The sequence below is a fragment of the Leucoraja erinacea genome, chromosome 4, assembly GCF_028641065.1.
Source record: "Leucoraja erinacea ecotype New England chromosome 4, Leri_hhj_1, whole genome shotgun sequence".
NCBI lineage: Eukaryota > Metazoa > Chordata > Chondrichthyes > Rajiformes > Rajidae > Leucoraja > Leucoraja erinaceus.
Window position 1 is genome coordinate 48898456 of NC_073380.1, and position 23910 is coordinate 48922365.

The following is a 23910-nucleotide window of genomic DNA, read 5'->3' on the forward strand; positions in this document are numbered from 1 at the left end:
TACTTTTAACGCATCAGAACCAAACCACCACCCCTGTCACCCTGTTCCTTTCTCCTCCTTCCACTCATCTCCCATCACACCCTACGCCGAGTCCTTTCCCCCCCCCCTTTCCCCTGCTCCATTTCCCCTTCCTCGCCTATACCCCTCGCACTGGCTTTACATTTCACTCCACCTCAAACTACTTCATCTGACACCCTTTTGTCTCCATTTTACTTCCAGCCGCGTCACTATCTCCACCCATCTGTCAATGACCCCCTTCTTACTGGCATCCACCCATCATTTGTGTAAGAAGGAACTGCAGAGATGATGGTTTATACCAAAGTTGCTGCATTAACTGTTCAATTGTCTGGAACTCTCGGGGGGAGGTACGCATCCCGTGTTTGAGGAAGTATGCGCAGCGGTTCAGTTTCCGTCTGTTTATTGTCACGTGTACCTCGGTACAGTGAAAAGCTATTTGTTGCATGCTGTTCAGTCAGCGGAAGGACAATTCATGATTGCAATCGATGCATTTACAGTGTATAGATACTTGGGCAGCCACGGTAGCGCAGCGGGAGAGTTGCTGCCTTACAGCGCTTGCATTGCCGGAGACCATGGTTCGATCCTGACTATGGGTGCTGTCTGTACCGAGTTTGAACGCTCTCCCCGTGGCCGCGTGGATTTTCTTCAAGATCTTCGGTTTCCTCCCACACCAAGTTAATTGGCTTGCTGAATGTGTAAATTGTCCCAGGTACACTAAAATGCTGGAGAAACACAGCGGGTGCCGCAGCAACTATGGAGCGAAGGAGATAGGCAACGTTTCTGGCCGAAACCCTCCTTCAGACATGTCCCTAGTGTGTGTAGGATAGTGTTAATGTGTGGGGATCGCTGACCGGTGAGGACTCGGTGGGCCGAAGGGCCTGTTTCCGCGCTGCATCTCAAAACTAAACTAAACATGACAAGGGATTGAGGGAGGGTGATTGTGTCCTGCAGTTTTAGGAGTATGACGACTAACCGAGGCCTCGTTGTGCATGAGATCCATGAGTGGCAGTCATCAGAGAATTGAAGGACAGGAAGCCAAAGGGGTATTGTAGGTGAGCTGCACTACTGGTGAACCAGGACTGTCAGCAGGTCATTGTCATGTTTCTAACCTCTGTACAAAGGGGTGATTTGCAGCTTTTATTCAATATAATTTCCTCTTCTTTTCCTTGAGGCTTCGCCCTTGATGAATGTGTAAAAGAAACCAACACTGAAGAAGGGTCTTGACCCGAAGCATCACTCATTCCTTCTCTCTAGAGATGCTGCCAGTCCCGCTGTTACTCCAGCTTTTTGTGTCTAATTTCACATTACCAGGTGTCAGTATCTGCACCTGATGCAATTGACAATACAGGAGATTCACCACAAGGGATTTAGATCACCAAGTTAAAAAAACATTATCATCAGATGGAACTTTGGGCATGCTTGAGAGAAATGTAATTGGAAATGTTAATGGAAGATCAAGACCTAATGACTAAATGGTCATTTTCTCTTTCCTCAACAACAAGCTGATGAATTTCATCCTTAAGAGGATTGGTTATGAAAATGTTATTTCTACGCACCTAAAATGATATGCAATTATTTGAGACTTTGCAAATGATGATGCAAGTTGATGATGTCTGGCAAGTTTTTGGGACTCGTGCGTCGACACTCGAATCTGCGAAATTCAGTAAATTGAAAAACACTATGGACTACCAATTAACCTACATACATGTACGTCTTTGGAATTTGCGAGGAAACCGGATCACCCAGACAAAACCCACTCAGGTCATGGGGAGAAACTCTGAACAGACAGCACCTTTAGTCAGGATTGAACCCGGGTCTCTGAATTCCTTCTCTCCAGAGATTGTGCCTGACCCGCTGTGTTACTCCAGCATTTACCTGGCTGGTAATAGGTTGATACAGATGAGTGGGGGGCTTCTGTATTGTGTATTTCTGATTAATCAGGTATATGTGAATTTTGTACCTGCCTATTAAATTCTTCTTCCATGGTATTGAAGGGCATCTCCATAGGATATTTTAGGACTTGTTTTTAGCTGTCCTATACAGTGCCAAGCTGTATGACAACATTTTTACATGTAACTAATTAATTGACAAGTGAAATTAAGGTTTTTGAACTCTAAGTAAGTTAACAGATATGGGGAGAGAGGTGGTACACAAAAAGCTGGAGAAACTCAGCGGGTGCAGCAGCATCTATGGAGTGTAGGAAATAGGCAACGTTTTGGGCCAAAACCCTTCTTCAGGGGAGAGAGATAGAGTGTGTTGAAAGCAGTGAAGAGGTCAACATTGGACCAGCCTTGGTGTAACAAGCAACCTGGGGACCTGAACCTGCTGCTGTTTTTCATGTCTGTTCATATGTTCTAAGTATTTCCACATCTTCTGTTGTTAATTCATTGAAGGGGGACTGTTATTCTTGACCTATCAAAAATGAATGGCACTACCTGGGAAAAGTCTGTTTTTCTTGTCCTGTTGCCAGTTTTCGTGACGTTGCTTATGAATAAGTTAGCCCTGTTTGTGTGCAGCAGTGCTACTTAGATCCCCCAAAACCCTGAATAGATCCAGTGAGATAAAAATATAGTGCAGTCGCCACTTTCACAACCTTCAACAGAGCCACCCCTGTGGTGAATTATTTTTTATAGGTTAAGCCGGAGAATGTGTTGTAATTCTGTTACATCCTCTTTGGCACGGTGGAGCTGATGACAGCAATTTTCCTATGATGTTGATTGCGCCTTGAGTGAGCTCTGCAACATCCCTGCAGCCACATTTATCTTGCATGTTGTGTGTCTCCAGTCAACCTTGAGGGCTTGCCGCTGCTGCTATCCCACAGGGTGGAACCATTGACGAGTAATGAGCAAAACACTAAGTGCTGGATTTGGGTGGGACGGAGGCACAGTGTTAGAGTTGCTTACAGTGTCAGAGACCCGATCCTGACTACGGGTGCAGTCTGTACAGAATATTCCCTGTGACCAAGCTGGTTTTCTCCAGGTGCTCTGGTTTTCTCTCACACTCCAAAGACGTACGGTTTTGTAGGTTAATTGGGTTTGGTAAAATTTGTAAATTGTCCCTAGTGTGGAGGATAGTGCTAGTGTACAAGGTGATTGCCAGTTAACGTGGACTTGGTCGGCTGAAGAGCCTATTTTTGCGCTGTATCTCTAAACTAAACTCAGCGGATGATGGGTGAAATGGGTATGCATTCAGGTGAGGCACAAAGAAGATAGAGGTGGGAAAAAAGAATGGGTTGTTGGTTCTAAAATTGGAGAAATTATTGATCATACCATTGGGTTGTAAGCTACCAAGAGTCATGACATCTCAGGCAGAAGATCCTGAGGCACTGCCCCTGGATGGCTGTGATGGTATTTGGCATAGAAGAGAGACACAAAATGGGTGTCTGAAGTAGGGTCTCGACCCAAATCGTCATTCTTTCCTTCTCTCCAAAGATGCTGCCCGTCCCGCTGAGTTACTCCAGCATTTTGTGTCATCTTCATTTTAAACCAGCATCTGCAGTTCCTTCCAGCACATGGTGTTTGGCGTATTGGTTTTGCCTCAATGCCTCTAATGACTAGGCAATTAAATATTAAAATAATTAAGATTTCTTGACCCTTTGAGAGGATTCTGAGGGATAAGATATACATGCATTTGGTTAGACAGGGGCTGATAAGGGATAGTCAGCATTGACTTGTATTTGAAAGATAGTGTCTTGTGAATCTGAGTTTTTTTAAGAAGGAACCAAAAAGGTTGACAAGGGCAAAGTCATATATGTTGTTTGTATAATCATTAGCAAGGCATTTGATAAGGTTCTAAATGGTAGGCTGGTCTGGACGGTTAGATGGCATGGGATCCAGGTAGAGCTAGCAGGCTGGATAGAGGTTTGGCCTAATGAAAGGAAGCAGTGGGTGATGGTGGAGAGTTGATTACAGAATGGAGGCCTGCGAGCAGTGGTGTGTTTCGCGGATTGGGTTCGTTGCTGTTTGTGATTCACCCTGGAGCCATGTCTCCGTGATCCCAACTATATCATATTCATTAATAACTATCTGCGCATTCATCCACCTTATTACGAATGCTCCTTGCATTGAGACACAAGGCCTTCAGGCTTGTTTTTACAACACTCTTACCCCTTATACAATTATGTTGAAAAGTGGCCCTTTTTGATTTTTGCCCTGGATTTGTCTGCCTGCCACTTTTACTTTTCACCTTGCTACCTATTGCTTCTACCCTCATTTTACACCCATCTGTCTCTCTGCTCACACATTTAAGAAACCCCCCACCTCTTATTCTCTGTTTATTATCTTTTTCTTCTTTCACCCCTACATGCAGGGTCTGAGTGCTTCCCCTCTCTGCCTCCTGCCTCACCCACTATCTACTAGCTTTCTGTATTTGAGTCCCTCCCCCCAACGGTTCTAGTTTAAAGATTGCAAATCTCCCCGCCAGGATATATCCAGCACTAATGATGTTGTGGCGATCAGTGAAACGTGGTTGCAGGAGGGCTGTGATTGGAAACTAAATATTCCAGGATTGCGTTGCTTCAGGTGTGATAGAATTGGAGGGGCAAGAGGTGGAGGTGTTGCATTGCTAGTCAGGGAAGATATTACAGCAGTGCTTTGGCAGGATAGATTGGAGGGCTCATCTAGGGAGGCTATTTGGGTGGAATTGAGAAGTGGGAAAGGTGTAGCAACACTTATAGGGGTGTATTATAGACCGCCAAACGGGGAACGAGAACTGGAAGAGCAAATATGTAAGGAGATAGCAGAGATTAGTAGTAAGCACAAGGTAGTGATTGTGGGAGATTTCAACTTTCCACACATAGACTGGGAAACACATTCTGTAAATGGGCTGGATGGGTTGGAGTTTGTAAAATGTGTGCAGGATAGTTTTTTGCAGCAATACATAGAGGTACCTACTAGAGGAGGGGCAGTGCTGGACCTCCTGTTAGGAAATGAGACTGGACAGGTGGCGGAGGTATGCGTTGGGGAGCACTTCGGGTCCAGTGATCACAATACCATTAGTTTCAATATAACTATGGAGAGGGTCAGAACTGGACCTAGGGTTGAGATTTTTGATTGGAGAAAGGCTAACTTTGATGCGATGCGAGATGATTTAAAAGGAGTGAACTGGGACATTTTGTTTTATGGGAAAGATGTAGAAGAGAAATGGAGGACATTTAAAGGGGAAATTTTAAGAGTACAGAATCTTTATGTTCCTGTTCGGTTGAAAGGAAACAGTAAAAATTGGAAAGAGCCCTGGTTTTCAAGGGAAATTGGACATCTTGTTCGGAAAAAGAGGGAGATCTACAATAATTATAGGCAGCATGAAGTAAATGAGGTGCTTGAGGAGTATAAGGAATGTAAAAAGAATCTTAAGAAAGAAATTAGAAAAGCTAAAAGAAGATATGAGGTTGCTTTGGCAAGTAAGGTGAAAGTCAATCCAAAGGGTTTCTACAGCTATATTAATAGCAAAAGGATAAGGAGGGATAAAATTGGTCCATTGGAGAGACAGAGTGGACAGCTATCTGCAGAGCCAAAAGAGATGGGGGAGATATTGAACAATTTTTTTTCTTCGGTATTCACCAAGGAGAAGGATATTGAATTATGTGAGGTAAGGGAAACTAGTAGAGTAGCTATGGACACTATGAGGTTCAAAGTAAAAGAAGTACTGACACTTTTGAAAAATATAAAAGTGGATAAGTCTCCAGGTCCTGACAGGATATTCCCTAGGACATTGAGTGAAGTTAGTGTAGAAATAGCCGGGGCTATGACAGAAATATTTCAAATGTCATTAGAAATGGGAATAGTCCCCGAGGATTGGCGTACTGCGCATGTTGTTCCATTGTTTAAAAAGGGTTCTAAGAGTAAACCTAGCAATTATAGACCTGTTAGTTTGACTTCAGTGGTGGGCAAATTAATGGAAAAGATACTTAGAGACAATATATATAAGCATCTAGATAAACAGGGTCTGATTAGGAACAGTCAACATGGATTTGTGCCTGGAAGGTCATGTTTGACTAATCTTCTTGAATTTTTTGAAGAGGTTACTAGGGAAATTGACGAGGGTAAAGCAGTGGATGTTGTCTATATGGACTTTAGTAAGGCCTTTGACAAGGTTCCTCATGGAAGGTTGGTTAAGAAGGTTCAACTGTTGGGTATAAATGCAGGAATAGCAAGATGGATTCAACAGTGGCTGAATGGGAGAAGCCAGAGGGTAATGGTGGATGGCTGTTTATCGGGTTGGAGGCAGGTGACTAGTGGGGTGCCTCAGGGATCTGTGTTGGGTCCTTTGTTGTTTGTCATGTACATCAATGATCTGGATGAAGGTGTGGTAAATTGGATTAGTAAGTATGCAGATGATACCAAGATAGGGGGTGTTGTGGATAATGAAGAGGATTTCCAAAGTCTACAGAGTGATTTAGGCCATTTGGAAAAATGGGCTGAAAGATGGCAGATGGAGTTTAATGCTGATAAATGTGAGGTGCTACACCTTGGCAGGACAAATCAAAATAGGACGTACATGGTAAATGGTAGGGAATTGAAGAATACAGTTGAACAGAGGGATCTGGGTATAACCGTTCATAGTTCCTTGAAGGTGGAATCTCATATAGATAGGGTGGTAAAGAAAGCTTTTGGTATGCTAGCCTTTATAAATCAGAGCATTGAGTATAGAAGCTGGGATGTAATGTTAAAATTGTACAAGGCATTGGTGAGGCCAAATCTGGAGTATGGTGTACAATTTTGGTCGCCAAATTATAGGAAGGATGTCAACAAAATAGAGAGAGTACAGAGGAGATTTACTAGAATGTTGCCTGGGTTTCAGCAACTAAGTTACAGAGAAAGGTTGAACAAGTTAGGGCTTTATTCTTTGGAGCGCAGAAGGTTAAGGGGGGACCTGATAGAGGTCTTTAAAATGATGAGAGGGATAGACAGAGTTGATGTGGACAAGCTTTTCCCTTTGAGAATAGGGAAGATTCAAACAAGAGGACATGACTTCAGAATTAAGGGACAGAAGTTTAGGGGTAATATGAGGGGGAACTTCTTTACGCAGAGAGTGGTGGCGGTGTGGAATGAGCTCCCAGTGGAAGTGGTGGAGGCAGGTTCATTGGTATCATTTAAAAATAAATTGGATAGGCATATGGATGAGAAGGGAATGGAGGGTTATGGTACGAGTGCAGGCAGGTGGGACTAAGGGGAAAAAAATTTGTTCGGCATGGACTTGTAGGGCTGAGATGGCCTGTTTCCGTGCTGTAATTGTTATATGGTTATATGGTTAATATATATCAAGTTCTCTCCGTATTCACACAATGTTTTTCAATGTATATCTGATGATGGGTTCTCATATAAATTTCAGCTGGGTTCTGTCCAGGTTTCCCTACAGGCATGACTCTTATTCGAGGCAAACCATGAGGAATGTTTTAATTCCCAGTTGTTCAAATTTAAAGTTCTAAATTGGGAGTATAATTGTAATAATAATCTGGGTAGTTTGGGACTAATTTTGTAAATAGCTCATTCTAAGCTTACCGCCAGTCCAGTTTCAGTCAAAAATCACTGAGTCAAGCACTTACAAATCTAAACTTTATTTTGTAAAAAATACAATAACAGTTCCCACTACTATACCTAACCACTGCGGTTTCGATCCTCGTATCTGCCTGGCCAAGCCCTCTTAGCCTCGTTCAAGCAGAGACACTCCAGAAGGTCACGCAGTCCCAAGCGCTCTCCCAGAAGATTGACAATGGACATCGTGGGAGCGGCCTTTTATAGGTCCACAAACCTTGTGGGGCCAAACCACATGGGGGTGGTATCTAGACAGTCCAGTAACAGATATTGATTAATACAGTACATGATAGACATTTCCCCAACCCTATAATACTGTGACAAATACAATGTATCTGACAAAGTTTCTAGATGCAACTTAACAGAAATGAATTATGCAACATGTGCCTTGATAGTCAGGAAACCCAGACAAGGCTAAACACTTAACCCAATCAACATCTAGCAAACTAAAGCTTTGCAACAATATTTATAATGTGTATGTACACAAAAATGCTGGAGAAACTCAGCGGGCACAGCAGCATTTATGGAGAGAAGGAAATAGGCGATGTTTCGGGCCGAAACCCTTCTTCAGGTGTATGTGTATGTCTGATTTGCATTCATCCAATCCGTTTCATGCAATTTTCACCTAATTGTCAGAATCTGCAAATGTTCCATTCTCTTCCTGCAGCTCTTATCTAGACTCTAGACAAACTTGCACCATTCTGCAGCTTGTCCCATTTCTGCAGAAGGCACAGTTAAATTGACCAAATGGCCTAGCAGCCCAGAAGCCTTTACTCAATTTTAGTGTCCTGGCCTCCCCAATTTGGCCAGAATTAACAATTTCTCCCATTCCATTCCTTGCTAACATTTGAGGACTCTATGGTCCTGAGCCAGAGCTTGGTCCCTCCTTCTTGACCCTACATTCAGTTCCTCTTCTAGTTACAATAATCTTAATGTCTGTAATAATGTAAAAATATCTAGGGCATTTTATTACAGAACAAATGACAGATGATGAGGATATTTATAGGCAATGACGCAAATAATCTATAAAGGCAGCAGGTGACTTCTTTCTATCAGGGATTTTGTTTAGTACTGCCATTATATCATGGGGTTTCCACGGAGTATGGACATCTGTGGTATGGGGATTGTTTCCACCCATTGCGCTGGTCGAATCAAATGCTGTGTTCAGTACTTCCCTAACTGGGAACTGTCTACGGGATATCTGTTCAATTTGTAGACTTTGGGTTACATCAAAATCTATCTCGGTATCTGTATCGCCCTTAGATGAATCTTCCCGTTTGCTAGGAGGTTCCCGATACTGTCCAAGTAATTCATTATTTTTTTCTCGCTTCTCATATAATTTGTCTAGGTTGTGGCTCACAGAAATATTCTGGTGGTTGCACTATATCCATCATACCGTCCTTTTCTTTGAATACCGGGGCTAACCTCTTCGTTCTACTCCTGGTGCCGCAAGCTACCGGACCATCTATTAACGGTGGAGTAGATGGAGTCAATGAATCTGGCACCCCAGTCCCTGCTATCAGTAAAGCATGCTCTGATGTAGAATCTGCAGAAGTTGTTATAGGTTCTGCAAACCCAAAATATTTATTATGAACACAAGTCATACAAGGCGCAAGTGAAGCCTGGGGAATGAAAGAGGAACATGTTGGGAGCTGTGAATTTCCACTAGCGTTAACATTTGTCCATTCTTCCAAATATTTATCTCCTTCCCCCTCAAAGTCAACACTAACCATCGGATCCCTAATCTTTAAATTTACAGGGACAAGTTTCCTTCCATGAGATCTACCTCTTCCTTGTGCCTTCCTTCATCTCTACTGCTGTCCATCCTACTGCCTGGAGGTTGATCTACTTCACCTTCTTTCAGTTCTATTCCAAGATTAGAAATCGCTTTCTCCCAACTCGCCATCATCCTAACCGTCTTATTCGCCTTTTGTTCCTCATAATATTTCTTCCATAATCCTATTAATTCCTTTGCACTCTCACTATTACAGTGCTGCCAAATAATTAGTTATATGTACTTTATCCCTTTTACTGTTCTAATGCCCACTGACGGCCATAGTTTGCTTCCCAATTTCTTATTCAGCGCTCCTGACAAATCTCTTAATTTCTCTGCATTGTGTGGAACTCATTACTTAGTATTTGCAATGGGCTCTTAGCATCTTCTGTCATACCTTGGCCTAGGCTGTTCCCCATGCCTCCGAACTACCAAAACCAAATTCCTAAGTCTAATGGCTCCAAAGCATTCGCAGCCTTACACCTCACTACTCCTTTTAACAACCAATCCTAATTTCTTATTCAAATTATTTTCCTATCTCCCACATGTCCATACACTCTACTTCCAATCTTACAATTTCCACAATCTTCAGTCATCCAAAGATCAGAGTATTCCAGGGAACAATCAAACACATTTGAGTGCAATCAAACACTTTCCCGCAGCCTGTTTAACCCTCAATCGAAACACATGGAAATGAGCTTGAAACATGCATGGAACACCGTACACAGACAAGAAATGACACCGCTTATTATTATCATGCACAACCACACTCCTACATAAACCACAATCATTTGTCTAATGTCACATTCAGTAACTGTACAGTTCCAAAAGCAAATCAATCCCGCGTCACGCTGTTATCAACCAGTGAACTTCTCCCTCTGATACCGTAGACTTTCCCCTTCCTAGGGTACTCTTTGCTGAGGGGTACTACTTCTTAGCTTACTACTTTTCCCTTTCAGATACTTTCCTCACGTCCAAGACTGGACTACTATTGGGGGACCTCTATCCCTCCACTCTAAGTTCTCAGAATTAGGAGTACTATTTCCCGTCCAGTTACTTTTTCCCAAAAAATCAGGTTCCCTTCTCTCAATTACTCTTCGCTATCAGGTACTAATCAACAATAGATCAGAGGGGTTACGAACTCCTGGTTGATCAGCCGCGATTTGGACTCCAATAGCAGTCTTAATCAACTATTTATCTCTACAGCCGATTCAAACTGATATCACAACAGTGTTTCTAACACAGTAAATACAATGCAATACCGGAAATCTTAATACACTATAACTACTACTTTAAAGCTTTATTATGCCCAGGTAAATCTGGAGAGAAATATATACACTTCAAATCAAAATCGATTCACAATTTTTTTAATATACTTCAAGTTATTACAAGGGATTTGTACACAAGTTAACTTGGAAGGAATAATATATACACTAGGAATTAACCAGCACCTCAATATGAGATACTGAATATTATTGAATTTGAATATAATTCAAAATTTGCACGGAACATCTCTAGGAACATGAAATTTTCAGATTGATTGAAGTACTTTAGACCAATTTACTTTAACCACTGAATTCCCGATACCTTTCGAGATTCCTTCCTCCATTTTACAGGGATCCAGATATCTCAAGCAGGCGGGGATTTTAATCCACCTAGGTACACCTTTGCAAAGGGTTTCCCTTTTTACCTACTAAGTATCGGGTGTCAGCGCCTAGCCTCTTCACACTGGCAGTCGATGCCGATTTTCAGAGCGCCATTACCAAACTGCACCCCCAGCACGATGCAGTACTCTGCTGCTTAGCATCGCTTAAAACCAGTTTGTCTTTAAATATCCCGCCAATCAGATATCCAACTCTGGGCTTGGCCTTTGGCCCGAGTTTTGCAGACCGGAGATGACGAAAATCTTTTTCACCCAGAGAGTTGTGAATCTGTGGAATTCTCTGCCTCAGAAAGCAGTGGAGGCCGATTCTCTGGATGGTTTCAAGAGAGTGTTAGATAGAGCTCTTATAGATAGTGAAGTCGAGGGACATGGGGAGAAGGTAGGAACGGGGTACTGATTGAGGATGATCAGCCATGATCACATTGAATGGCGGTTCTGGCTCGAAGGGCCGATTGCACCTTTTGTCTATTTTCTATCCTCTATTATGTCCAAGAGGTTCTCGAGTAGATTCTATTTCCACTGCTTGGCATAATCATGATATAGTTTGTTTTGTTTCTCCTTCTGCTTCCCAACTTTAGTCTTGCCTGATAACCTGGAAGTGCAGTCCCATCATCAGGCTCTATGAGCAATTAATTCTCTTTAGCAGGAAAGTTGCCATTGATTTGATTTATTCGTATTGATGACACTGTCAGTTTGCCATTGTTTGCAGTGCTCTTTGGTGTCACAAGTTCAAATTACACTATAGATTTTAGCATGTAATCTAGGCTGACACTTTAAGTGTAGCCAATTTCTGGATGACATTTGAAATGAACACTCCATCTGCTTCCTCAAGGTGATGTGAAAGATTTCACAAAACTATTTGAAGATGTTCAAGGAAGCATTGGTAAAATAAATGACTTTAGACTTTAGAGATGCAGTGCTGGAACGGGCCCTTTGGCCCACAGAGTCCGCGCCGACCAGTGATCGCCCCATACACTAGCACTATCCTACGCACTAGGGACAAATTACAATGTTACCAAAGCTAACCAGCACGTCTTTGGAGAATAGGAGAGAATCAGAGCACCCGGAGAAAACTCACAGGGAGAACGTACTGTATAAACTCCATACAGATAGCACCCGTAGATTAGATCGAATGGGGTCTCTGGCGCAGTAAGGCAGCAACTCTACCGCTGTGATACTGTGCCACCCCAACTACTGTAGTGACGTTCCATTCAACATTTCTCCATCAATGAGCACCAAAAGCTAGTTTTCATCCTGTTTTGTGAGATCTTGCTGTATTTTAATGCTTTGCTTATTTGCGTAATGATACAAACTGGATTTCATAGGAATTATATTTTGAAGACATTTCAGAAATATCCCTGCATGCATGATGTTCTGTGGCAATGGCTCATTTTTAATAATGCCCCCTCCTTGTCCTGCCAATGATTGAATGTTGAACGTCAATGGTTCCATCTCCAAATATGTGAATCTCAACCGCAACTGGCTGTTAACTTTACATCTTCTGCCTGACGGCTGTAGAATTCAGGTTGGATAGATTCCCTGCACTGGAGAGATGGATTTGGGTGAGTTTACCATTTGAATGAAATTCTGTGCCTCAGATTGTAAGGCCCTCTTAAATCTGCCACTGTCAGGCCAGGTTTGCCAATGCTTAGGAAACCTGATTGATAAGTGTAGGTTGCAACTGGAAATTCCAGCATGTAAGTGCTTTTGTCAATATTGACCAAATTGAGGACACTATAAAATGGACAATCCCTGCATTTGTCAGAATTGCTTAACCTTTGTCAGTGGAAAATTACAGGCTTTGGATGGCGCCGTTTAGTCTGAATGATATGCAGGATGTTGAAGGATCCAGGTGTTCTCCTCATTTCCCCTTAATTAATAAATGTATAGAAACTCTGCAAACAAACGTAAATGCATTGATATGGGTGGATTGCTGCAAATGAATTGTAAATAATGTAAATAATGTTGCAAGACAGTTACCCTGCTGTTTATTGATTGGCCAAAGTGTTAAGCCCTGGCAGGATTGTTTTGAATTCCAGGGTAAATGTTGCATAATTAAGTTGTTAGCTTCCTTCCAGAAGCTTCTCCAAGAAACAATGTATGGGGACTGTAGTTGGTTTGGGGAACTGTCAATAATGTATTGATGTAATTAATATATTTGATTGGACTGTAAAGAGACCACCCCTATGTAATTCGGCCCCTCAAGGTTCGTGAACCTATAAAAGGTGGCTCCATCTTAGTTCGAGGTCGATCTTCTGGAGAAACGCTTAGGACTGCGTGGCCTTTTGGAGTGTGTCTGCTTGCACGAGGCTGAAGGGCTTGACCAGGCAGAGACAAGGATCAAACCTGCGGTGGCTTAGGCATTATATAGGGGAATTTGCTGTTCAATTCAAAAATAAAGTTTAGTTGTTTGAGTGCTTGAGTTAGTATTTTATTGAACTAGACTAGAGGGGATAGCTTCAGAAGAGTGTATTTACAATTTCCCAGTATTGCTTTCCCAGTCATCCCAGCACAGTAGTTAAGAAGAAGTTGTAGGCCATTTAGAATGAAGATTAGGACAAACTTTTTCACCCAGAGAGTTGTGAATCTGTGGAATTCTCTGCCTCAGAAGGCAGTGGAGGCCAATTCTCTGGATGCTTTCAATAGAGAGTTAGATGGAGCTCTTAAAGATAGCGGAGTCGAGGGATATGGGGAGAAGGCAGGAACTGGGTACTGATTGTGGATAATCAGCCATGGTTACAATGAATGGCAGTGCTGGCTCAAAGGGCCGAATGGCCTACTCCTGCATTTATTGATTATTGTCTATTGTTTGGAAGTTAGGAAGAACTGCACAAGCAAACCTGGCATGATCTTTCCCTTCCTAGAAAGGGCCAACATGAATTCCTCTTTCCATGATCCCTCCCTGGTGATGTAACCTCCTACAAAGGCGGCATGGTGGTGCAGAGGTAGAGTTGCTGCCTTACAGCACCTGAGATCTGGTTCGATCCTGACTCCAGGTGCTGTCCGTATGGAATTTTTACGTTCTTTTCATAACCTGTGTAGGTTTTCTCCGGTTTCCTCCCAAACTCCAAAGACGTACAGGTTTGTAGGTTTATTGGCTTGGTAAAAATTGTAAATTGTCCCTAATGTGTGCAGGATAGTGTTAGTATGTGGGCACCGCTTGTCAGCGCAGACTCGGTGGGCCGAAGGGCCTGGTTCTCTAAAACCAAAATTCTGCTGCATTCCCTCCCCCATCCTCGTTGTTTTGTGTTCTGCATGTTCACATCGTGAACACCGTGTTTCTAGTCTTAGATCTTTGATCTGACTTTACTAGCTTTACCTTGCACTAAACGTTATTACCTTATGTATCTCTGCACTGTAAATGGCTCGATTGTAATCATGCATTGTCTTTCCACTGACTAGTTAGTACGCAACAAAAGCTTTTCACTCTACTTTGGTACGCATGACGATAAACTAAACTAAATCTTTGGGTGTTTATACTGCAGATGTGGCCAAAATCCCAGAACTAGTTAAGAAGACACCAGGTGCTGTAATAAGAGCAAGGAGATGGTGGGGGAAGAGGGGGCAGGGGTGGGACAATTGTCTTCCAAGGGAGGAGGAAGAAGGGCATCCACTAAACCCTAAGACAGGGAATGGGCTGTGCCCGATCCTAAGGTTGGTTCAGGTGCCCATCGCACAGGGCCTGTACTCGCTGGAGTTTAGAAGGATGAGGGGGAACCTTGTTGAAAGTTACAGAATAGTTAAAGGCTTGGATAGATTGAATGTGAAGAGGATGTTTCCACCATTGGGAGAGTCTAGGACCAGAGACCATAGCCTCAGAATAAAATTATGTATCTTTAGAAAGGAGATGAGGAGGAATTTCTTTCCTCAGAGGTTGGTGAATCTGTAGAATTCATTGCCAGAGAAGGCTGTGGAGGCCAAGTCAATGGACATTTTTAAGGCAGAGATTGACAGATTCCTGATTAGTGACGGTGTCAGGGGTTATGGGGAGAAGGCAGGGGAATGGGCCCATCACCAATCTTTGAAAGCACCTCATTATGATTGATAGACACAAAATGCTGGAGTAACTCAGCGGATCAGGCAGCATCTCTGGAGAAAAAGAATATGTGACTTTTCGGTTCAAGACCTTTCCTCAGGCCCGGCTGGAAACTCACCTATTCCTTTTCTCCTGAGATGCTGCCTGTCCGCTGAGTTCCTCCAGCTTTTTTGCGACTATCTTCGGTGTAAACCAGCATCTGCAGTTCCTTCCTACTCATTATGGTTGATGTTGGAGCTACTGGGCTGCAGTTATAGAAACAGGTCACTTTATTCTTTTTTGGGGGGACTGGAATGATGGAGGCTTCCTTGGAGCAGGTGGAACTGCAAAGTTGAAGACATTGACAAAGACTGTGGCCATTTGATTGCCGCATCATTTCATAAGCGATCCAGGGACTCCATCCAGATTGACTGCATTCCAAGAATTTACCCTCGTAAAAGCAGATTTGACTTCAGCCATCAAGATGTATGGGACATAACAAGTGCAGGGAGGAGAGGGGGGAAAATGCATTTCGGTGGTACTTTGTTTACCTGTTCAAAGCAGGTGCCAGGGGTAATGGGGTTGAGGAAATTGGTGTTGAGAAGGAAAGATAGATCATCCATTATTAAGTTGTGGAGCAGAATTGATGGGCCAAATGGCATAATTCTTCTCATGGAACTGAAAACATGTGTAAAAAGACACACGTGTGTGTGTGTGTGTGTGTGTGTGTGTGTGTGTTTATTTATGCTGTTTAGCCACTGAATTAGACTATAAGTGAGTACAGTAGAGGCTCACATAAATCATACTTGTTCTGTGAGATGCAAGTGCAAGTACAATGAAAAGGTTTGAACAATTGGTAGTGATTTTGTTATCCTTGTAGCCTCTCCTTTGAGACTCTTATTGAATACCTCTCTTAAGCTAAACATTTTCTGTTTTTCAGATTTTAGAATATAAACTAACCATGATAAAATCGCTGCAGAATTTTTGAATGAGTCAACTTGTTGCAAGCAAACCAAAAATAGCAGCATTAGAACATAATCCTGTAAGGCATTTCAAGATCTTGCTATGTTTTATTGGATCGGATACTAGACAAGACTTTATAAATGTAACTGCTAAATTATTTACATATTTAAAGGACTGAATATTATATAACTTAAAACAGATTAAGCAGAATTTTAACCGGAAAAAAATGCACTGTTGTAAAACCCCACGGTCATTCCAACAATCACAACATTTTCCTCTTGGGTAGATATTACTCCAGCCAGTGGAAAGTTTTTCCTGGACTTCTTGGTGTTTAATAAAGTCATGGGGTCTCAAAGACAGTCACCAACACCACACCTTGCCACGCCTCAGTAATTCAGTACTTTCATTCATATTTTCACCAAGGCAATAAGGCCTGGAGCTGTAATAAGGCAGAGTAATACGTAGACCAAATATTGGTGATCCAGCTATTAGTGATTCAATATTGCTTGAAGGCACCATGAATGACAATCAGCAGATGACTAAGAATAAACATATAGGAAAGGAAATGAGAGAGAGAAAGTATATTAGTGTTCTACGGAGATGAGAATGCTGAGTGGAAACCAGAGAGGCCAGAAAAATATACATTTCAAGAAAAGAGGCCGATCTGCTCAGTAATCATGAATCACCAATGGGGTAAGGAAAATATTGGAATCATTAAAGATGAAATGACTAAATATCCAACAGGGCTGACATAGCTCTAATGTAATAACCTTGATTGTAAGCATTCAAACAAACAGACAATCAGAAAGGAAGTCTGAAGATAGACCCCCACCCAAAACATCACCTACCTATCCACGTTCTCCAGAGATGCTGCCTGACTTGCTGAGTAATAAGATGTAATGTAAAATCGGGCAGCAACTGCACAAAAGCCTCAACAGTGCAAGGCCTGATTAGTTTGTCCAGATTTAGAAATCTTTAACTAGCAGTCCTAACAGATTTCAGTGTTTTTAGTTGTCCACTACTACTTTCTGATTCTTATGGCTTTTTCAGTTTGAAACATATTCTTTCACAAGTGGTGTATTATTATCTTCTGGATCGTAGCTTGACGCTATTGTAACACATTATAACCCATTGTTAATTTGCCACATTTACAATTGATATTTTATTTTTTAACAAGACTAAAACATTTGGTGAAGGGATTGTGGTAGTTATTCAACAAGGAAATCAGGGCTACAGTTGCTGTTAAGTTCTGTAATTAAACAAATGACCAGACCAATTGTTCTTGGAACCAAAATGCAGAATCAAACCATTGTTTTACAATTAGTTCAGTTTAGAGGAACAAAGCGAAAACAGGCCTTATAGCCCACTGAATCCACGGCAACCAGCGATCCCATCACACTTAAGGGCCTGCCCCACAATCATGCGACTCTATGTGGAAAGCGCGACCTAAAGGGCCTGTCCCACCAGCATGTGACTCCATGCGGCAAGCATGACCTAACGTGGTCGCTTAAGCCATACGGTCTCGCGGGTCAGGTCCCACTTCGATCGCTGGAGCCGTCTGGAGTTGTGCGGAGCTGGTCCCAACATCGCGTGGGGCTCCGAGAAACTGACCATGTTTAAAAATTCCACGTGGCAACGGCCTCCCGGCCCGCAGCCGCCTTGACGCCATGTTACTCACTTAACCTCCGCGCGGCTCCCACTTCTGGTTTGGTCGCAATTGCCGCATGCAGGCGCATGCTGGTGGGACCGGCCCTTTAGGTCGCGCTTGCCGCATGGAGTCGCATGCTCGTGGGACAGGCCCTTTATCCTACACACACACAAGGGACAATTTATAATTACACCAAACCAATTAGCCTACAAACCAATACGTCTTTGAAGTGTAGGGGGAAACCGAAGCACCTGGAGAAAACCCAAGCCGTTACGGGGAGAATGTGCAAACTCCGTACAGACAGCACCTGTAGTCAGGATTGTAACCTGATCTCTGACATTTTAACCCAGCAACTATGCTGATGTGCCACTGTGCAGCTCCAATAACTCCCAGTCATTGACGTGCCTAAGTTGCAAAAAAAAACATACAACCCGTTTTATTGCACTTCAAGCTTTTGCAGGATTTGGTGGGTTATTTACATAAATGCTTTAGCCATATATACTTTAATTTAAATTTCTGCTGCTGCAACTGGAAGTCCAATCAGAATTTTACTTCGGAGTCACATGAGTGACTACGTGAAGAAGTCCGCCAGGACGCATGCGTGTCATTTCGCTACACGCATTGCAACTCGTCATTGTCGGGAGGAAGGACGTTCCTCCCAAACGGCAAGGTTTCGAACCTGCAACAGTAAGGTAAGGGAACATCGTTCTTTACTTACCTTTTTCTACAGAAGGCTGTTGAAAGCTGGCGTGGGAGGAATCTGCAAGCAGCAGGCAGCCAGCAATGGCCGGTGGCACGACAGTCTCCCTTAGCGGGAGTTTGTGCGACTTCAGCTCAGGGAAGAGAACGCCGACAAGTGAATACTCCAGAGCCGTCAGTCCGACAACTCGGACAATAGCCCCAAGGACCTACGCTACATGGGTCTGTGGGGCTGCAGAAATCACAGCGGGAGGAAGGACGTTCCTCCCGAACGGCAGGTTGAGAACCAGCAACAACAGGTAAGAGATATTTCCTTACCTTTTTCTTGATTGCAGAGAGGCTGCCGAGCTGCCGCTGAACAGCAGCAGGCAGCCAGCAACGGACGTCGGCACCACTATCTCCCATAACGGGAGCGAGTGCCAAACTTCACCCCAAACAGGTGTATGAAAACGGAGCCAACAATCTACAAGACAGTGGGTTGTATTTGTGCTCTGTCCCCTTTTTAAGATTAGGGGACAAAAGGAGAAAAGCTGGTGCAAGAACCAACGGATAACCGCTGCGCTCCTGCCGTGGCTAAGCCAGGTGGAGCAAAGCGCAACAGGGGACAAACGGCTGTGGCCGGAGTCGGCACATCATGGTATAACTGCGGATTCGTGGGCAGCCGCAGCAGCAACCAAAGGCACGCTAATCTCCCGTAATGGGAATAGCTGTGCCCGACTTTCGCTCCCGACTCACTCCTGGGCCGGGCGGGAGAGGGAGCAAAACCAATGTTTCCCCGCGCTGGGTCGATACAGGAGGGGAAGCTGGACAAAGGAGTGTCCACAAGTGCTGCTAGTGAAGCTGGCTGGGGGAGACAGCGGAGTCACAGGCAGCCGGCAGCAGCAGCCAAAGGCACGTTAGTCTCCCGTAATGGGAAGAGCTGTGCCGACTTTTGGTCCCGCGCCGGCCAGAACACCACGGCCGGGCGGGAGACCATTCAAATGGGGCCGTTGACTTTTGACCAGTCAATAACGGCAGCAGACGGGGTGGAACGACGCTCACCCGTAGCAACAATTTTAACTTGGACCTGCAGGTGAGAGCTGCGGTCTTTTTTACATTTCTATGCTGATTGCAGGTGCAGAAACAATGGGCTGCGACAAAGCTGGTGGGCTAGATGGGATCAGCTGTGCCAGATGTCCTCCACACTGGCCATATCCACTCCATGGAAGGACAGTAAGGACAAAGCTGGAGAAGGAGGACCGTGGAGCAGCGGGCAGCCAGCAGCAGCCAGCGGCACTTGGATCACCCGTAGTGGGATCAGCTGTGCCCGATGTCGCCTCCGCACCGGCCAGATCCACGCGGCCAGGCGGAAAGGCTAGACACAAAACAAACAAGGTCGGACTTTGAATAACCACCGGCGGCCAGCGCCCGAGAGCGCTGGAGTAGGAAGAAGCGGTGTATGGAGCTTTGCTCCAACGTGACAGACTCTGGGAGATGGAGTCGGGTCACTGTGGGCCCTATGATAAACCCACAGCAATACCTCTTTGAGGGCTGCACAGTGCTTCTACCCCATCAGAGGGGAGCACTGCGGGTCAGTTCTGGGCTGACCTGGAAGAGGGGTCTGCAGAAGAAAAGACAAGTGCGCAGGAGGCCATGGCCCAGGCCGGCCTTCTTGGAAGATGCGGGATCTCCAACGCCAACCAAACCGTAAATCCAGACCCCAGCGCTACAACAACAGCGAAGAACCTACAAAAAGGTAAACCTGCCACTAGTAACTATGGAGGTAGGTGGGTCTGGTTCCCTACAAACAGTGGGCACGGAGATTGGGTGGAGATTACACTCTTTTCTGAATGCATGGAACATGATAACAACCGATATCTACATCTTAAGCAGTATCCAGGGATATACAGCAGAATTTATACACAAGTACAGCCCTCCAGTTCAACATATACTGAACCAAATGTTCGTGCTTTCTGATAAAGGGAAATCAAAAGCGCAAGCTGAACTGAAGCGGCTTCACATAAAAGGTGTAATTGAGAAAACTCAACACGAACCATTAAAATTCGTGTCCAATATATCTATCAAAAACAAATAAGATGATGGTCATCGCATCATCATAGATCTGACAAAATAGATACCTTTGTTACTGCTTAACAATTAATTCCCAAAGGTTACTTCAATGGCCAGCAACGATTTTAAAAGATGCTTAATATTCAGTGCCTATACGAGGTGACCACAGATGTTACTTAAAATTCAACTGGATGGGACAACTCTGACAGTATAAAGCACTGCCAAATGGGTTATCATCAGCCCAGGCTGTTCACAAAAATTTGAAACCAGCCCTAGCGTTTCCACGGAAACATATACACATGGTCATGGCATATTTAGATGACATACTCATTATGGGCAAAACTTTGGAATTGGCCAAACAAACTGTAACAGCCACAAAAAAGTTTTTTGGGGAACTGGGATTCATTTCATCCAGTTAAATCTAAACTAATGTCTTCCACTACTATGGACTACCTGGGGTTTCACAATTGACTCAGTTCACATGTCGGTGACTCTGCCTAAGGGAAAGGCTAGAGATTTAATAGAGGCTTATAATAACCTCACTGACATCAGCAAACCATCCATCAGATTGGTAGCTAAAGTAATTGTCATAATGATGGCTGCCTTTCCAGCCACACAATTTGGACCTCTACATTACCAAAACATACAGAGAGCAAAATACAAGCACTCTAAATTATGCAGGTCACTTTGACAGATCTGTGAAACTACCAATCAAGCAAAAATGGAACTAAAATGGTGGATAGATAACATCTGGCCTTGTTCCTATCCAAGCATTGTCAGTAACCTTTCCATGGTACTACAAACTGATGCCAGTACACTTGGGTGCGGAGCCACCAATACCAATACCACCGTGGTAGCATACATTAACCACAGGGTGGAAACAAATCGACATCATGTGACAATCTGGCTATACAAATTGGCAATGGTGTATCCAGAGAGATATTTGGATATCAACCACTTATCTACCAGGAAGACTAAATTCAGTGGCAGACACCAGGTCCCAGTTATCAAGTTATGTTACACAGGAACCAGACCCTGGGGCAGCGGCGACAGATGCATTTTCGCTGCATTGGGGGTGAGGGGAAATTGTTTATTTACGCATTCCCTCCTTTCCTGCCTCATCAGTCGGGTATTAAGGAAATACAACAAGACTCTGCATCTGGTATTGGTAGTACCCGATTGGCCTACACAACCATGGTTCCCAGTGGTATCAAACATGGAATCAGAGACATGAACATCCCATCTGTTCTGGAATATCTGGCAGTCCTCCACTATGATGAGGGGCTCAGTTACAGTGCCATCAACTGCGCCAGAAGTGCCCTATCGACTTACCTATGGCAGGGGACAGACCATTACACTGTTGGGACTCACCCACTGGTACAAAACCTATGAGGGGAACCAGATACTCCCATATATGGGATGTGAGAATAATCCTGAAGATGCTCAGGAATTGGTCTCCAGCAACAGTTCTGTCCCTACACAGACTGACATTAAAACAGTCATGCTAATGGTATTGGTCACGGCACAGAGGATACAGTCACTGCAAAAACTAGACTGGACAACATGACTTTCTCAACAGAAAATATTATGTTTCATATTTATGCGATAGTAAGCAGAACAGAAAAGGGATCAGCAGGCCTCAATATACAATTAGGTCATACCCAACAGATGACCGGCTGTGTATAATAAACATCTGTCGTTATACATGGAGAAAACGAATATCCTAAGAGGCAATGAAAAGGCACATTTTGGTCAGCCACTAGCAACCACACCAAGAGTGACGGCCCAGACCATCTCAAGATGGCTGAAACAGTTGGTAACACAGGCTGGGGTGGATACTAAAATTTAAAAAATCTCTTTCCACCAGGGCTGCAGCTACATCGTCAGCGATACAGTTGGATCTACCAATGGACCAAATCCTCAAGGCAGCAGGATGGTCTGGAGGGGAAAACATTCCAATTATTTTGTAATAAACCAGTAATGAAACCTGGAACATTTGCAGAAACAATGTAAATTCTGTAAATTAATTTAAACCCATATAAAGGGGTTATAAACTTGTGTTAAAAAAAAAAAAAAATTATGATTTCATGTCGGATTCATGTCCAAATTATGTTAACACAATTCCTCCCAACAGTCAAGGCAGACGTGATGCATGGACTCGTTCCACGGCATGAAATCACAGAGCTTTAAAATCTTCACGTAGTCACTCGCGTGACTCCGAAGTAAAATAGTAAGATTAAACGAGAACTTACCAGTTTGAAGTTTGATCTGTATTTTATGAGGAGTTACGATGAGGGATTACGTGCCCTCCGCTCCCACCCAGATCATATACTTAACTGGTACCTCTTCTTACTATAATCTTACTATGTTTAGTCATTACAGTTATCTGTGATTTCACACCGCTGCTTTGAAGAATGACACGCATGCGTCCTGGTGGGCTTCTTCACGTAATCCCTCATCGTAACTCCTCATAAAATACAGATCAAACTTCAAACTGGTAAGTTCTCGTTTAATCTTACTATTAAAACACTTTAGCAGTCAAAATACTGTCAATGGCCACATAACATTTCTTCCCAATTACTGAACTCCAGGGAATTCTCTGGCAAATGTTATAGTTTTGCATAAAAACATGTGAATATCAATTACTGCCCAGGAATACAAGTCAAGCAACAGAGCACATGAGTTGCATAATAATGAAGGGAAGGTAATGACATTTACTGGCACAAATAACACCACCTGATACTAAAAGTGATTTTCATAATTCTACACTATCCGAGCACTCATTTCAAAAGTGTCAGAAGTTTAGAACCCTACATACATCATTAGGGGCGGCATGGTGGTGCAACGGTAGAGTTGCTGCCTTACAGCGCCAGAGACCCGGGTTCAATTCTGACTATGGGTGCTTGGCTGTACAGAGCTGGTACATTCTCCCTGTGACCTACGTAGATTTTCCTAGGATCTCTAGTTTCCTCCCACACTAAAGATGTACAGGTTTATAGATGAATTGGCTGGTAAAATTGTAAATGGCCCCTATTTGTGTAGGATAGTGTTAATGGGCGGGGATCGCTGATCGGTGTGGACTCTGTGGTCCTAAGGACCTGTTTTCGTGTTGAATATCTAAACTAAACTTAACTTACATTAAAATCCAATTTGAAGACTGTGATTTAGATATGAAGGTGAATAATGCAATGTTATAAGCCAAAGACCATGACTTGTGAATGACGCAAGGTTAGCTTACAAGTCATCCCTCCTAATTTTGTATACCCATGACTAGACTTTCTATAAATAAATCTAAGTATTTTTAATGCTCCTACTGAGAGACATAGAGGTATACAGAATCGAAACAGGCCCTTTGGCCCAACCTTTTCCAGATTGACCAGAATGCCTGTCTAAACTAGTATATTTTGCCCATGTTTGGCCCATATCCCTCAAAACCTTTCCCATTCATGTATCTGTCCTAATATATTTTCAATCTATTGTAACTACATGAACCACTTCCTCTCGCTTTCTCTTACCATATATGTACCACCCTCTGGAAAAAGTTGCCTT